Consider the following 15,975-nt stretch of genomic DNA (forward strand, 5'->3'; position numbering starts at 1 on the left):
CAAACAGACAGCCTGGCTGCTTAATACAAACAGTGCCACGCTGGGGAGGCGGAGGAGAGGCAGGTGGGACCTCTCTTCCTCCAGTTAAAGTGACCACTCTCCACCTCCATACCCCCAGCCATGCATGAAACGCTTTGTGCACATCCCTACTGAGAAGTAGCTTTGGTGAGACTGTGATGTATCTAGAACTGTAGTTATTTACAGAAGAAACCATACAGTAGCTTTAGCATGCACTTGCAGTCAACACTCAACACCACACCTTATACATCACAGGCAACTAACCTTTCAAACTCTATAATGGTGTTTCAGATTCAGATGTATGCTGAATGTTAAAGCTGGGTGCACAGTAGCATAATCACATGACCTCTTCACAGAATATGGCCAGCTGCAATGTGAATCAACTAACTAATATTTCAGACATAATGCTAGTCATATGCACTGTCCCTAAATGTAGGTTGTAAACCAACGTTGTAAACATTGGAATTACATTGCATCCTGGATGGTCAAAGAAATATCCTTTGCACTCAAAAACATAAATGAGCTGGTTCAGACAATACAGTCCCCAGCACAAAAGAAGGGCAAGAGGTCCTGCTAAGAGTGAGTATGCCTTTTCAGCCATCCTCCACAGATGTCCCAGCAACCTCCCAGTGCATCCCTTTATTGCATGGGGGGAAACTGTTCATCTGCACGGTCCCTCTGCATATTTCCATGTAGCAACTTCCATGTAGCGGGGCCTTTCAGATGAACGCCCCCCCACACACACGTTTAAAAAAAAGATATGCTGGAAGGGCATCAGGATGTCCACAGAGGACATCATAATGGGCATGTTCTTGGCACGACACCTTCCTAATTGCAGGTGTTGGGGACTGATAATCTGAACCGCTCTATTTCTTTATACTGGCAGCAACAGCCATCTGGAAAGCCACATACCCAATCCACCTGTAGCAACCTTTTCTGGCTCCAGTATCTCTTTCACATTTTAATCAAGGTGTGGTAAAAATTGTTGCTTGTGGTTGCTTTTGTACGGAAATCAAGAAGTGAGTCTTCATGTGTATTTCATATCAGTGATAATGTATTGCTATCTTTTGAGCAGCCTTGGAAAAGACTTCGTTCCTTCTTTCCTTCCTTCTTTAGACATTTGTTTATCACATTGTTAAAGCTCCCACAGTACTTACTGGTGGACTCTCTCACAGTTCTAACTGGTGGACACTTGCGTGGGCTTCTGTAGAGAATCCCTTTCTCTCTTCTTGCGAGTCACTAAAAGAGACAGGAAAGTGCTGGCCAGAAGGTGGTGCTGTGAAAATAGCAGGAAGGTCATGCTCAGCATCTGGCCACCTTTCCAAAACTCGCAAGGAAGAAGAATGGGATTCTGCAGAAGCCTGGAGAGGAGTTTGGTGCCTGTGTGAGAGTCCATCAGTAAGTACTGCAGGAGCTTTAAAAACACATGATAAATGTCTGGAAAAGCTTTCTGTCTGTCTATACCTGCTTTTAATATTAAGATAATAAAGTGGCTTACACAAAGATGCCAGTAAATACTGGTATATAATACTGGTAAAATTCAGTTAAAACAACAACGGTTTATGAAAGCAGTTAATGAAACACACGAAGATCTATACATATACATCAGAAGTAAAAGCTTCTAGAACAAATACATATTTGTCATCTGTCTAAAGATAGAAGTAGAGGAAGCACATTTATTCCTCATCCCCCAACGGATGACCTTACACCGTTTTAGTGCAAGTGCTCCACACCTTTGAAGGTCTTACTTCTGGGTGATAATTTTATAGAGCGCCTGCAAGAAGGCTGAAGAGTTTCAGCCACAGGACTCGTATCTGGAGGACTGGGTGATCTCAAAGAATATGGAAAGTAACAACCCTGTGGTAGGTTGTGTGTGGCGGCTAAAAGAAAAACAGCTTATGGTTCTGTTAGATCAGGAATGGCTTACCAGCGGCTTTCCAGCTATTGTTGGACTACAGGTCCCATCATCAATTAAAAGCAACAACAACATTAATAGCAATAAATTGCAGCTATGGGTGATGGGAATCGGAAGAGCCTTACATTGGCCACTATTGCACTAGTCATTTATAACTGGGAGGAACTTTTATATCACTCTGTGGATAGGGAACCAATATCCGAACTTTCAGTCAGATGGTACTATTTCTCTTATTTGTCAGCCAATATTTCACAGATTCAGAATTTATTGTAAATTGAGCAGCAGTGCCAAGATCCTGTGGGACGGCAGGACATTTAGGTTTAAAATGAATGTTTTTCCTCCTATTCAAATATAGATGAAGTGTATGTAGGTTGGCTCAGTAGCCTGTTTACATCTCAGCTTCCCTCTTTGCTCTGCTGGGTCTTCTTGCTAAATCTCTACCTGCATTAACATTACTAGTCACACTCCCGGCTTACTTGAGAGACTCCACAACAAGAGAGAATACAAATTCAGCTTGGATATCAAATTTTTATATAACATGCACAGCAGTCACACCCAATGATGACCAGTAATGACTGAGCTGTCGTACTAAATACAAAGCTCTCCATGTGAATTGAATTAATTGATTTATTAGGAGCAAAGTAGCCAGGTGGGCCAGACTAATTAAGAATCTTATTGCTAATTGATTGCACGGGGGGATAAAAGTATGAGCAATTCAGAAAGTAACAGGCAAGCAGCCTATGGTATCTGCAATAACTCATGTAGAACTGGACAATTCAGGCAAACAAATTGGTAGAAGATACTATCATGGTGTGTGGGGCTTAACTAGTATTGGGAAAGTGATGCATTCTGCCTGGTCTTGGAGGATGCCTGTGGGTGATGACAGTTTGTTTTACAGTCTTCGGGTATTTGTAAGGACTTTCCCTGTAGAGTAATAATGTCACACTGGACCATTCAGCACTTCGTGATAGCAGACTATAGAGAAGGGCTGCTCAACTTTGGCCCTTCTGCAGATGTTGGCCTACAACTCCCATAATCCCTGGCTATTGGCCATGATGGCTGGGGATTATGGGAGCGGTAGTCCAAAAACAGCTAGGAGGCCTAAGTTGAGCAGGCCTGCTTAGAATGACGTATGTTTTTGTGCTTCATATGTTTTCTTACTCTAGAACAAATGAGATAAAAATAATATAGACAGATATTCAATGAGATTCATATGGTGCATGCTCTGGGAATTTCAGCCCCGCCCCCTTCCGCCCCCTGAAGTCTCTTGATCTTCTGGCAGTTGGGATTGGCCATTCTCCTTAGGAACCCTCTTGAGAGACTCAAGAGGGCACAGCCAGAATGGAAAGTGGGCTGCCTCAACTCGGAATGTGCAGACTCCCTTTTGGATCCCAGCCATAGAGATTAATCCTTAACATTATACACACACATACATTTATTGCTCTCCAATATCACATTAACAACCATTATTGTGAATTACCAAAGGGCTATATCCTCATGGCTGCAGTTCATTTCCTTATTTGCTGTTGCAGAAATTTCTTTTCCTTATATAGTACATTCTTCTGTGGCACTGAAGATGGCACCCGCAGGGCTCCCAGTTGGCTTCCCACCCCCCACACTGGCTGGTCTCAGACCTATTCATCCTCAGAAGGGGTGCTGCATTAGGTACCTTCAGACCAAGCCTTGAGAAGGTTGTTCTGGAGTTTTTGTAGTCTGGTCCTATGGACTAGAATTCCAACTATCCAAAGAGAAAGGCAAGGACTAATCATAAATTGTGTGTGTGTGTGTTTCATTACTGCCCATTTTGCCCTCCCTGTCAGGAATAAGTTACAAAATGAATCGGGCTCTTAGAACATATAGCCCAGCTTCCTGTTTGCCTCTGGGAAGCCCCGTAGGCATGCCCTCTCTCCTGCTGTTGCTCCCCTGTAACTTGTATTCAGAGCAGTGGCGCACTTTGGATTGGACTTCCAGTCTGAAGTCCGGTCCCCCCCCCCCCGCAGTATCCTGCAGGTGGTGGCTGCGCTGCCAGCTCACCTGCCCACTGATCATGCAGGCTTGCGGCCTGCTCAACCAGCCCACACGCCCAATATCCTGTTGCGTGGAGGGCGCTGAGGGCTAGCTGTGGCTGGCCTGCGCTGCCTGACTGCTCTGTCAGCATGAGACGCAGCCTGAGAGAGACTAAGGCAGAGAGAGAGAGAGAGAGAGAGAGAGAGAGAGCCCTGCCAAGCAGTGACTACAGGCATGAGTGGCGAACATTAGTGCGAGGCAAGCGCCTACAGCGAGCCAGCCAGCATGCACTTCCTTTGCCTGCCATCATGCACACACACAACCAGACCAACAGAAAACCAACAACAGACCAGTCCAGTCTGAACAGCAACAAGTAACAGTGAGACTGAGCGAGGTGCATCCACTAATAAGGAAGTAACTTATTCCGAATTTATTCTGTAAACAAAATGGTCTTCAACTTTCCCTGAGCTTATTCTAGTGTAAAAAATACTGCATTGCAGTTAACCTGGCGGCGGCAGGCGGGGGTGGTAAAAGGCCTTTAGGTCCCGGCTCCAAAATTACCTGGGTGCAGTGTTCCCCCCAACAGGGCTTCCCAGATGCTGTTGACTACAACTCCCATAATCCCCAAGCAAAGACTATTGCAGCTGGGGATGCTGGGAGTTGTTGTCTAACAACATCTGGGAATCCCTGTTAGAGGGAACACTGCCTGGGTGCACCTCTGATTCAGAGTTTCAATACTATAAATGCCACTTTTGAACATCTGATTTATTTAATTGCTGTGGGTAGGGGTTACACTATGAAAAATATTGATGCATCTGTGTGTGTGGGAGAAAACATAGTAGAAAAACCATTGTTTTTATATGGAGGTTTTGAGTGTGAGTTTCCCCCGAGTGTGTCCATTCTCCAGAATTTCACCACTAAAGGGCAATCCCTCAAATATTGTAGATATATTCTGCTTAGTTCTGGAATTACAAGTAATGATCACTTCTCAAGTGCCCTGAAAAGATCTCTTGCTACCAACTTGATATATAAGTACTTTTTTATACAGCTAATCATGGGAATCAACTTTCGTATCTATAAGACAGCTAGTTTGATTCAAGGCATCAGAAATCTGGCTCCTAGCTGCAGTTTCTATGCTAGAATATCAGCAACACTGAAAATTCTTCATGTTTGTTTGAGGTCCTTCATCTTGCTTCTCCCTTTGACTTAAAATGGATTGATTGGGCAGTACCATTAGTATCTGTAAAACACCTTGGCAGCCCCACTGGAAAGGTGCTATATAAGCACAATGTGTATTGCATGCCTAAGTAAACTATGTCTGAGTTATTTCTCTACAGGGAAGAATGTATTGGTTTTTAATTGTTGATTTTAATGGATTAGGGTAAAATATTGTTTTCTTTTATTTGATCTCTGTCCCCAGGTGCTCCTTCTTTTTCTTTCGCCTCATCAACATGACAGTTTCCTCTTCAGACTTTTAATTATCTCTACCAGGACCCCTTGTATTACCAAGGGTGGTGGCAGTTTTATCACTCTGTTGAGGCGTCATTCAGTGGCTGTTCCCACTCCTCTCTCCATTTTCCCCAGCAGCAAGGTGTGCGCGCCCAGTCATTTATCTGTTCCTCAGAATCTGCTCAGGGCTGGGGAAGCAGGAGGGCTGGTGAGTGAGTTCCATGAAATAATCAAATGACTCCACAGTTCACTCCTCAGCAGGAGGCTACCCAAGACTCCATGTTGCACAGCACTGGAAGAAAATCAACACACTCATTTAAATGATCTAATGTTACATTATTAACGTTCCCTCATTAGAGTAACCTCCACTAACAATCATTACAGAGTTTCTGCAGGCAATAAGAGAAACATGGTCTAGGAATGAATGCACAGTTGTCTTAAGCAGGAGGCATTCATTAAAGACAACAGCTGCTAACTACAGAGAAAAACGGGCATCCACCACACACTGCTGCAGTTTCGGGCTTGTTTCCCTGGCATACGAGGGCCAAGGCCTTTCTGGATTTAGTTCATCACATAGTGACCCCTGCTGGCTCTGTTAAGTACTGTAAATGACTATGTCGCTGCAGCAAAAGGGACCTGCTTTCCTGAGAAGAAAAAGAATAAAGAATAAATGATAAGGGGCAGTCTGTAGGAAGGATAGGTGGCATTATTATTATTTTTTCTTTTCAGTTCCTCTTAAGCCAATCAAAATAACTTTTCTTCATTTAAAAGCAGTATGTATGCACAGAAAGTGTTCCTTCTGATTCTGAATAAATATAAGGAGGGCTGAGGCAGTTGGTTTTAAATCACTTCCAAGTATTTTATTTATTTGCTTGTCTCATTTACATGCCATTTTCCCCATGAAAAATGCTCCAACTGGCATACTAGTAGAGTTAAAACAGTCAAGAGCAGGAAAACAAGGATACAAACTAGATTGTGAATACCGCCCCCCCCCCGGATGCCACAGAAGTCAGGAGAACATAAAATCCAGTCAGTTTATTGAGGGAATTGCAATCTTCACAAAAGTGGGCAATGAGGGGGGCTACATGAACTTGGGGAGAGCGAGTTCTGCAGTCTTAGGGCCAATACCAACAAGGCCTGTCCAGCGTCACTGCCAATTGAGCCTCTGAAGGACATGGGTCATGGGGGCGCCCTGTTGACAAACTAACATTTGGGTTAGGTCAAGGCTTGTGGGGTGAGCAACCCCTTCTTCTCTTCCCTTTTCTCCCACCTGTCTACCGCCCAGGTCTCAATAATAGAGGGAAGCAGGTTTTTTGTCATCTTTTCCCTCCTCCTTCATTGGAGCGTCCATCATTTGGTTGCTCCTCTAGGTTTCTGTTCCCTACCCTGTGTTTCTGCCCAAGCTTGCCCCAATCTGCTCCTCATACGATCAACTGAATCAATCCCATCTGCAATATGGCAAGCAGTTTGGCTTGTCTCATGTGCTCTGCTGGGCATCTGCTGTGGATTCAGTGCTATTTCCAGCGGCTCCAAGAGCTGTTTTTGTGGTGAGCTGGACATTGTTGTGGGAACTGCTTTGGGTCCAAGTCAGCGGTGGGGTTAGCCTCAGCAGGCATTGGATGTTAGAACTCCTGACAGGCAAGTTCTTATCGCAGAAGTGGTTCTTAAGATATCCTGGTTCCAAGCCATTGGTATGGATCACTGGGCCCCATCCAACTGACTCTAGGTTGAACCCCTTTCTGCCTGCCCATTTAATCAATAAAGGCTGCAATCGTATTAACACTTACCTGACAGTAATCCTCACTGAGCTCAGTGTCACTTATTTCTGAGCGGACATGCATAGGATTGAGCTGTCCATTTTAAAATGAAGTTTTTGCACTTCAGCATAACATAGTTTTGTTTTAATTGGCATTTACTATATGAACTCTTAATTCTCTGCGAATGCAACTCACAATCAAGTATTGACAGATTTAAAGCTTTTACATTCACCTTCCTCTTTGTATGACGTGCAATATAGTTTTCATTTTGTGCTCTAAGAAGATTTACTGTCATTTCAGTGTTCTCTTTCTTTCCCTAGATCTCCCCTACTGCATTTCACATCTGATGAAGCTTTTATTTGAACAAATAACAAATGTACATATAAATCCGTGTGTCAAAAATGGACACACAGAGCAAACATGTGCCATCACACAGATTTTCCCTTTGAGAGGATGACAAGCTAAAGAGCACTTTGAATGGGAACTTGGTATGAAAAAACTGTCGGTGTGGAATGAATATGGTGTCCTTTTGGAAAAGGTGCTCTCTGCTTGAAAGGAGGGATACTTTTGAAGAAACAGTGCCACCACCCATGAACTGCCTTATAAGAGAAGTGATTACTAGGAAGGTACACTAAGCCTGAGTTGGTTGTACAATTTGGCTATGCAACTGTGACAGGTGGTGACAAGCTTATTTATTTCTATTACTGAATATAGATTGGATGTCATGATGTGCAAGATTTTGCAAACATCTCAGTTTCTACAGTATTTTCCTAGTAGACCAGCATTTTCCAGAAGTGGACACATTTCCTGAGTGCCACTAGATACACATGCCTTATACACAGCTGTACTTGATGTCCAGGAGGCCTGATTTAGATCAGGGCCAGGGAATGAGGGGGTTAACCCTTTGCCCCCACCCCCAAGTTCTGACCTAATTTTCCCTCTGAAATTGTTATTTGTCCCATTAAGGAAAACGTGTGAGTGCAAAGAACAGCTTGGGTGTGATGCAGACTGAGACACAGTGAGAGAGCAAAGGGTTTAAACTCTCCTTCCTCCTGCTAGAGCCCCAATTTGGATCACGTGTGTTCCAGCTGCTTTTGATGCCACAGGAAAAGCTTGTGGAAATCCAAGCCTGGAATTCCTGAGTAACAGCCAGATCAGCCCTCATTCACCTTCACCAGTGTTCTGGTTGAGTGCAAATGTGGTAGAATAAGTCAACGAGCATTAGGCCTTTGCTTTACATGTTAGTTTTATGCAATTAAATCTTATTTTATGAATAGTTAATATGGTTTAATTGCTGTAAATAAATGCCCACCTCCATTTAAATTCTGGATGTTCTGCAATGATCCCTCATTGCTTAGGCCTTACCATAGAGTTTCTGATCAGGGGCTTGTCATGTGGATCTTTTCTCCCTCCCATGCACAGTCCTCCTTCCTGCTGGGATCCCTGAAGTCAGTGAAGAGCTGGCTCTGCCTAGGGCAGGGGTGAACAAACTTGGTCCTTCAGCTGGAGTTATCATTCAACAACTGGAGAGACAGGTTTGCCCACCACTGCCTTAGGGAGATGATGGGGAAGGAGGTCTACTTTATTTATTTCACTTAAAATCAACCTCAGGCTGCGGAAAGCTGGATTTGGCTGGCTGTTTGCCCTCCCAGCCCCAGATAACCCTGTGAACCTTGAAGTGTCCTAGCTGGAGCCATGGAGCAGAATTCAAGAACCATAATGCATCTGGGGCCAAAGTTTCCCACATCCTTCCATCACACTGAACCCAGTCCCATCAGTGGGAGAGGGACAATTAATAGAACTTCTGAGCAAACAGTTAGAATTAAACTGTAATTCTGAATGGGGATAATGGAAGAGCCTACTTGCAACTGTTGTGCACTAAACCAGAAAAGCCCACTTTCCCTTAAAACAGTTGTGTTTTCAGTAATGTTGCCGTAACCCAAGATTGGTTGTATGCTGACCATTTTACAATTAGCACTTCTTCTTCTTCTTTAAGAAATTTTAATAAGAGGCAAGAACCAGAAAGTTCAACCCTGCCATTATCTCGTGGGTTTAAGGCTCTGGTTCCCAATCAGGGTTCCTCTAGATGCTGCTGAACTACAACTCTCATCACTCCCAGCTACAATTTATTGCTTTAAGGCATAACATTGCCATTATCAACATATATCACATCTTTGTTGAAGGACACATATCTGCTCCGGGATGACTTTGAAGTAAGTAGCTTGCACTATGAAGCAACAGCATCATCAGAGATTGCAGGTGAGAACCAGAGCAATAGTCAAGTGACTTCTGAAAATATCCTGAATCTTCATTTTATCTCCTTCTTGTTTATCTTCTTTCCAATGCACAAACCTTTCAGATGAGAAAAACAGGGCTGTACTCTGTGTGTGGCCTGACAATGAACCATTATTGTTCAGCTTCCCACCCCCCGCCCCTTTTCTTTTTTGCTGATTGGTCTGGGACTGTGTACTTTTGCTTTGTTTTGGCTTGGTTTCTGCTATATAAATAAATACACTTTTGTTCTTCAGAATGGAATATCTTTGAGAAGTGATGACTAACCTCCCACCTCCAGCATTGTGGGAGCAGTGTCATACTAGCAGAGATGACAGGTTCAGGAACAGTATTATGTTGGCAGCACTGATTAATTACACTGGGAACAGTTTATAAAAACATCAGAACATTTCGACGGTAGAGTACTTTTTGTATTTAAAGATAATATCAGTTTTTGGATACAACGAAGAGTTAATTCTTTGGAAAATCAACTAAAATGCCACCCAGTGACGTACATAAACTGTTTATAACAATGCCATCTACAGTGAAACCTTTTTGCAGAGATCAGCACTGATTAACAATTTGCATGTTAAGTCTGCAGTTAGTCAAACTGGTTAGCTGATTGATGGTTTCAATTTTATATAATGAAACAATCTGAGTAACCTGTGTTCCAGTATTTACTGATTTGTTACATTTGTGTCCCATCATTCTGCTAAAGACCTCAGGGTGGCTTGTATGAGATGACATCATTTGTTCCTCATTGCAGCTTTGTGAGGTAGGCTAGGTTGAGAGATACACTGTCTGGACCAAGGCCAGCCAATCAGCTTTGTCGCTTAATAGGAATTTGAACCCAGGTCATGCTAAACATTACAACACATTGGCCAACGTCCTAACAAAACATTAGGGTAAAGGACACCTGTGTAGCACCAGTGCTTCTGAAGATTTCCAGACTAACACTCCACCAGTGCTTGCCCAGAGGGAAGGAAATTTTGACTACTTTCCCTCCCCCAGAAACATTCTGTGCCACTCTAAAATATGCCCCTCAGGGCTGAGCAGCCCTCAAGGACATTTTGTTTTTGAGTGGCACAGATTGCTTTTAGAAGACTGCTTCTAGCACTCTAATAGTAATAATAATAATAATAATAATAATAATACCCAGCAAAAGGTGCAGTTCCAAGTAATTATAGACCAATAACCTGCCTGCCAACCATGTTCAAATTATTAACTGGAATAATAGCAGATGAAGTGATGCAACACTTATTAAATAACAAAAAGCTTCCAGTTGAACAGAAAGGAAATTGCCCGAACACCAGAGGCACAAAAGACCAGCTGCTGATTGACAAAATGATTTTAGAAAATTGCAAGAGAAGAAAAACCAAAGTGTTGCATGGATTGACTACAAGAAAGCCTTTGATTCATTGCCTCACACATGGATACTAAAATGTTTAGAAACAACTGGTGTCAGCAAAAATATTCAGTTATTTATTTAAAAAGCAATGAGCATGTGGAGCACTCAGTTAACAATCAATGGCGAGACACTTGGACAGGTTAGCATTAGAAGAGGCATTTTCCAAGGGGACTCACTATCCCCTCTGTTGTTTGTAATCGCCATGACCCCACTTTAACAAATACTAAACAAAACAGGCCTCGGATACCAAACATCTAAAACATCAAGTCAAATCAACCATCTGCTGTACATGGACGATCTGAAGTTGTATGGAAAGTCCCAGTCAGAAATCGAATCACTGCTAAACACTATCCGTATATTCAGTAGCGATATAGCAATGGAGTTTGGACTAGACAAGTGTGCTGCATTAATAATGAATATAGGGAGAATAAGAAAAACAGAAGGAATAGAACTGCCCAATGGAAGCAAGATCAAGAACCTGGAAGAGAAAGAACATTACAAATACTTGGGCATTCTCCAGGCTGATAACATTGCACACACTGAAGTTAAAAGAAAAATGGGAAGCAAATACATCAGGAGAGTTAGAAAAATCCTCAAGTCCAAACTCAATGACGGGAACACCATACAAGCCATCAACACCTGGGCTATACCTGTTATCAGATACACTGCAGGAATAATAGACTGGACTCAGGCAGAGCTAGAGACGCTAGATCGTAAGACCAGGAAAATCATGACTATCAATCATGCTCTGCACCCCCGCAGTGATGTTGATAGGCTATACCTCCCTCGCAGCTCAGGTGGAAGAGGAATGCTGCAAGTCCATCAAACAGCAGAGGAGGAGAAAAGAGGCCTTGAAGAATATATCAAGGACAGTGAAGAAGATGCACTTCAAATGGTCAATAACGCGAAACTATTCAACACCAATGAAACAAAGCAGGCCTACAAGAAAGAACAAGTCAAGAACCGAGCAGAAAAATGGAGAAATAAGCCCCTGCATGGTCAATATTTGCACAATATAAGTGGAAAATCAGACATCACCAAGACCTGGCTATGGCTTAAGAATGGCAACTTGAAGAAAGAAACAGAGGGTTTAATACTGGCTGCGCAAGAACAGGCACTAAGAACAAATGCAATACGAGCAAAAGTCGAAAAATCCACCATAAACAGCAAGTGCCGCCTTTGTAAAGAAGCAGATGAAACAGTGGACCACCTAATGAGCTGTTGTAAAAAGATCGCACAGGCTGACTACAAACAAAGGCATGACAAGGTAGCAGGGATGATACACTGGAACATCTGCAAAAAATACAAGCTACCTGTAGCCAAAAATTGGTGGGACCATCAAATTGAAAAAGTGGCAGAAAATGAAGATGTGAAAATATTATGGGACTTCCGACTACAAACAGACAAAGATCTGCCACACAACACAACAGATATAACTGTAGTCAAGAAGAAAGAAAAACAAGTCAAAATAATCGACATAGCAATACCAGGGGATAACAGAATAGAAGAAAAAGAAATAGAAAAAATCACAAAATACTAAGATCTACAAATTGAAATTGAAAGGCTGTGGCAGAAAAAGACCAAAATAATCCCAGTGGTAATTGGTGCCCTGGGTGCAGTCCCAAAAGACCTTGAAGAGCACCTCAACACCATAGGGGTCACAGAAATCACCATCAGCCAATTACAAAAAGCAGCTTCACTTGGAACAGTATATATTCTGCGACGATATCTAGAACAATTGACAATAAAATTCTGGCATCCCAGGTCCTTGGGAAGGACTCGATGTCTGGATAAAACAAACCAGTCAATAACACCCATCTGACTGTGTAAACAAGAAATAATAATAAAGTTTATTTGTTAGCCACTCCATAACAAATTGTTCTCTGGGTGGCTCACAACAGAGGATTAAAACATACAATAAAAACACATAACACATTAAAGCATAACTGACAAAAAAGAAGAAAAGAAAATACAAAATACAATACAAAACAGCTTAAAAACTCATTTTAAATTAGTTAAAGATCAGATTAAATCTGAAAAACCAAAATTTAAAAGGCCTGGGTGAACAAAAAGGTCTTTACCTGGCATCCAAAAAACCACAAAGTGACACAGCCAGGTGAATCTCACTGAGGAGGCAATTCTTATAGAAGGTGTGCAACCACCAAAAAGGTGTGCAACCACTGGTAGCCACCCACCTCAACTCCTTTGGCAGGGGAATCTGGAGGAGGGCCTCCAAAGAATATCTTAAGGTTTGGGGAGAGACACATGGGGCAAAGTGCTCTCTCAGGTAACCAAGCCATTTAGGCCTTTAAAAGTTAAAAACAACACTTTGAATTGGGCCTGGAAATGGACTGGGAGCCAGTACAGCTGACAAACCCCTGGCATGATATGATCAAAACGTCCTGTCCCAATTAATAATCTTGCAGCCCTATTTTGTCCCAGCTGCATTTCCAGACCATTTTCAAAGGCAGCCCCATGAACAACACATTGCAGTAATCTACGTGAAGTATTACCAAGGCATTAGTAACTGTGGCCAAGCTATCTCAGTCCAGGTAAGGTCACAGCTGGCATATCAGCCAAAGCTGATAAAAGGCGCTCCAAGCCACAGAGACCACTTGAACCTCTAGTGACAATGCTGTATCAATGAGTACCCCCAAACTGCCAACCTGGTCCTTCAGGGGGAATGCAACCCCATCTAGAATGGGCTGAGCATCATTCACCCAGGCAGAGGAACAACCAACCAACAGAACTTCTGTTCACCATTACTGCATCCAGGCACTGATTCAAGACAGTCACTGCTTCACCTGCATCTGATGAAAAGGAGAGTTACAACTGAGTGTCATCGGCATATTGGTGACACCTCAAGCCAAATCTCCCTATTTATTTATTTATTTATTCAATTTTTCTTCGAAAAAATTGCCTTCCAAAAAGCCTCAGGGCGGTTTACAATTAAAAACAGAAACCATTAAAACCAATAACAATTAAAACAGAGATATAAATATTAACACCAATTAAAAAATATCTTAAAAAACAATTAAACTAGCATAACAATTAAAACTCTGAAAATCAGGTTGGCATTAAAACAATTAAAACTAATTAAAAACCCTGAAAGGCCAGGCCAAACAGATGGGGTTTTAGGGCTCTCTTGAAGGCCAGTAAGATTATGAATTTCTGTTGGGAATGCATTCCACAGCCCGGGAGCAGCTACAGAGAAGGCCCGCCTCTGAGTTGCCACCAAACAAACCGGTGTTAACTGGAGACGGACCTCCTCAGATGACCTTAACATGAGGTGGGGATCATGTAAAAGAAGGCACTCTCTAAGATATCTCGGACCCAAGCCGTTCAGGGCTTTAAAGGTAATAACCAGCACTTTGTATTTTGCCCGGAAACATATCGGCAGCCAGTGTAATTGTTTCAAGACAGGCATCATATGGTCTCTCTGGGTTGCTCCAGAGACCAATCTGGCTGCCGCATTCTGAACTAACTGAAGTTTACGGACTATGTACAAAGATAGCCCCACGTAGACCGCATTGCAATAGTCAAGCCGGGAGGTTACCAGCTGATGCACCACTGTTTTGAGGTCATCCTCTTCAAGGAATGGGCGCAGCTGTCGAATCAGCCGAAGCTGATAGAAAGCACTCCTGGCCATGGCCTCCACCTGAGATACCAGGGTGAGGCCTGGGTCCAGGAGTACTCCCAAGCTGCGCACCTGCTCCTTCTGGGGGAGTGTAACCCCATCCAGCACAGGAAGATCTAACTCACCCCTCAGATTCTGAGCCCCCACAATGAGCACCTCCGTCTTGCTTGGATGACCTTTCCCTGAGCACTGTGCAGTGTGTCCCTGAGCACTGCGTAGCCATCAGGGATATATTTATGGGTGATAGAGAGTGCTTCCAGGAGAAGGGGAGGTTGTCAAAATTTGCCCCCCTCTTGTTGCATATGCAGGGGAGCTAAGTTAATTGCAATCTTCAAAAGCACCGGTGCTTTCCCCATAGCACTGGTGCTTCATTAGGCTGGATGTCAGCCACTGTTTTTTGAATACACTCACTTATTTATTTATTATATATAGGAATAAGTCTCACTGATTTAAATTGAACTGGCATTCAAGTAAGCTAATGCTGACATTGTAGCTATAAATCATTTCTAGGCAAGGTGCATGCCATGGTGCTATCTCAAGAATTACATTTTAGTGGGAGCTCGATATAATTTGTATGTTTCAAACCAGTGCGCGAAAAGTTCAAGAAGTTTTGTTGCCATGTTCTTTATATACAGAAGAAAACAGCATCATTCTACAGGGACACAATATCTAACACTGGAAGTGATTTGCAAAGTGATTACGAGAAGGATATTGGTATAGAATTTCATTTCATTTCCAACGAAATGCAGGGGATTAGCTTTGATAAACAAGACCTTCCAATGCTGCAGTTACTCTTTCTTTCAGGCATGCTTCAGTGTTTTCATTTCTGCCTCCTGGAATGTGAGCGAGTTGGAGAAAGTGATTATATAAACTACGTGCAGTGCGCTTATTTTGCAACAAATGGTAAAGAGCACTCCAGAAGCATATTCTTTAAACAAATACAAGAAATATGGGTCGCTTCCCATTTGTTTCTCTGAGAGGGAAGAGCTCTGTAAATGAGCAGTTGTTTTAGTGGACAAATGGGGTGGATGGTATGGAGGAAAAAATATGGCCATTAGAATGTTGAACCACATTTGAAAAATTCATACAGGATACCAGTAGCCTCGTGCAAAAAATAGCACTGGCATGAAAAGTCATGCTGAGTATCAACTAAAATCTGTTTGATAATTGTGAGATAAAATGAATCAAGAATGGATATAGCCGGGCAAGACCTTCCTGCTGTTGCAGAGGGCTTTTTCCATCCTTGGCTGGTGCAGAGTTAGAAACTGCAGCTGTGGCATGTGATTGGTCCCTGTGCCCTAGCATGCTTGTCCAGGGTGTTGCTGTTTACCCATTGGGGAAGGGAAAGCATTTAATCCTGCATTCTCCACAGTAGTTACACAACAGGCTCTGCAAACGGTACTTCCGCGAGGCTGCACTCAAGCTGCATTCCAGTTGCAGATGTTATGGGCAGAGAAATGTGTTGCCCTTTGAGTTCTGCAGACACAGTAATCTCTGGGCCACTTTTTTTTAA

General features: G+C 42.8%; 1 long non-coding RNA gene across 1 annotated transcript; it reads left to right on the plus strand.

The window, feature by feature from the left end:
- The first annotated feature begins 6,021 nt into the window (after positions 1-6,021).
- LOC128346680 (uncharacterized) lies at positions 6,022-9,676 on the plus strand. Its single transcript, XR_008317123.1, has 2 exons — positions 6,022-6,162; positions 7,467-9,676. It is a non-coding gene; the product is annotated as an uncharacterized LOC128346680 (long non-coding RNA).
- Positions 9,677-15,975: the final 6,299 nt, after the last annotated feature.

Source organism: Hemicordylus capensis, chromosome 2 (assembly GCF_027244095.1).
Source record: "Hemicordylus capensis ecotype Gifberg chromosome 2, rHemCap1.1.pri, whole genome shotgun sequence".
NCBI lineage: Eukaryota > Metazoa > Chordata > Lepidosauria > Squamata > Cordylidae > Hemicordylus > Hemicordylus capensis.